Source organism: Cupressus sempervirens, chromosome 5 (genome assembly GCF_028749045.1).
Source record: "Cupressus sempervirens isolate cs-2001-9-10 chromosome 5, ASM2874904v1, whole genome shotgun sequence".
NCBI classification, from domain to species: domain Eukaryota; kingdom Viridiplantae; phylum Streptophyta; class Pinopsida; order Cupressales; family Cupressaceae; genus Cupressus; species Cupressus sempervirens.
This window is the reverse complement of record NC_143122.1, coordinates 768,086,596-768,088,793: the sequence shown is the minus strand read 5'-3', so window position 1 is coordinate 768,088,793 and position 2,198 is coordinate 768,086,596. Positions and strand designations below refer to the sequence as shown.

Here is a 2,198-nt window from a genome sequence, read left to right as displayed (position 1 = left end):
TCATAAATCTATTTTGTGAGCAGATAGGTGTGAGGAATCCAGGGAGTATTACAAACCATAGGATAGGTTTCTTTTCTTTCTATTATCATTCTCACATGTTGTTGATGAACTGGTTCTGGTGTAGGTTCAGGAACAAGAGGCTTAAAGCGGACCTGCACATACTGATCCTCTTATGGATGACATGTCAAATTTTGATTGCAATGATCTTCAGCCATGCGACCACGATCTTCTTCTATGCTCATTCTGATTTGATCTTGATGAACCTGTTAGATAGACAACTCAGGATGAAAGTAAATACTATTATACAAATTAATAACAATTTCAGAAAGTGTCTGAGCTATAGGATTTTCTCTTTGGCGGATATATGCATCATATTCCTATTCTTCGGTGAGAGCATTGACATGATATCCTTCACGACTGAGAAAGTCAGCAAGGGAATTCTTGACACCTTCGACATATTTTGTTTCAAAATCAAAGGTATCAAGGAACTATGCCCATCTTAATAGGCGACCTCGAGCAACCATGTGTTTGGACTCCTTAAATAAACTGGATAATTGACGCAAATCACTTCTGAGTAAGAAGGGTTTATCTCCAATAAAGAGCTGAAATTTAGTAAAAGCATTGATAACAGCTAACAACTCTTTATGAGTACTATGGTGATTAAGTTCAGAACCTTTAAAGGCACCTGAGTCATATCTGACCACTTCTTCTTTGATTTTACCTTCACGTTCAACTTGTTCTAGGAAGACAACACCCCAGGCTTCATTGCTTGCATCTGTCTGGACAATCTTTTTACCAGAACTGGGAATGCGTAATGGCGGGAGCTGTTGACACTGATCTTTAATCTATTGAACAATGTGATCATGCTTTTCTGTCCATGGTGGAGCATTGTTTCTCAGGAGCTTGTTTAACTCTTTTTGGGCTTCTGCGATCTTCTGATAATAACCTGCAATATAATTTACAAGACCAAAAAATCATTGCAAAGACTTCTTGTCTTTTACCTCAACTTTTTTGATTGTAGAAAGCAGATGATTTTGTGGATACAAGCATCCATTGGGCTCAATCCTTGTACCAATAAAGATAAGACTTTCAGTGCACCAGGGTAACTTGGTAGGGTTGAGGCACAAACCATGACTTTGACAGATATTAAGAAACTGACGTAGATGACTCATATGACTGGTGTAATCTTGACTGAAAATCAGAATGTCATCTATGTATGGTTGGATAAACTTGGAATATGAGGAAAAAATCCTATCCATATGACTCTAGAATATGGATGGAGCAGTCTTGATGCCAAATGGAAAACCATTCCATTCATACAGGCCTTGTGGGACTGAGAAGGCTATTTTATACCTTTCTTCATTTTTTATAGAGATTTTCCAGAATACTTTTGTTAGATCAAACTTGCTAAAAATATTACAACCTTGGATATGCTGCCAAATATAATCTTTGCTTGGCACAGGATGCTGATTATTTTCTAAGTAGACATTTAAAGGCTTGTAATTCATAACTAATCTTTTCTCAGCAAGTTCATTACCGTTTTCATCCTTCTTGGAGACATACATAACATGGCATGAAAAAGGGCTTTTACTGGGACGAATGATATTTTTTGCAAGGAGTTCAGTAATATCCTGTTCACAGAGTGCTTGTTCTTCTTTTGATAGGATGAAATAATTGGCTTTGCTTTTAGGAACCATCGCATGGGCATTTTCATCTTTTTTGAGAGGAAGGACACATTCCATATGGCATTCATATTTGGTTAAATATTTTGTTAACATAGTGGCTTCAAAATCGGCTTTGATAGCTGCTAAAAAAGTCTGATAGCTTAGTTGGTTAGAGCACCCGTTTAGTAAGCGGGAGGTCTTGAGTTCAACTCTCAATCAGAGCAGATATTAATTGGAAAAATTTTCAATCTCAATGCATTTAGAGAGAATTCTTTTTACAGTGATCTTTTAAGATTTTGACCCTTTGCACTTCATCACTATCGTAAGGTTCCAAAAATATTAGATAAGACATCTATATTTATTTATGAGATACTTTTTTTCATTTTTCAAAATTAATTTGTTTGCAGTCTGGATACTTTAAATTCTTGGATCTGTAGTTGTGCCCCCACAAAATTATAATCTTCAAAGCCTTATTACTTATAGGACATAAAATGAATCTAATTCGATTGTTTTATAGATAATATGATTTAAACA

The 2,198-nt window shown here is 35.7% G+C and overlaps 1 non-coding gene across 1 annotated transcript; it reads left to right on the top strand.

Moving 5' to 3' along the window:
• Positions 1-1,815: 1,815 nt before the first annotated feature.
• Positions 1,816-1,888, top strand: TRNAT-AGU (transfer RNA threonine (anticodon AGU)). Its single transcript has one exon. It is a non-coding gene; the product is annotated as a tRNA-Thr (tRNA).
• The last annotated feature ends 310 nt before the right edge of the window (positions 1,889-2,198 follow it).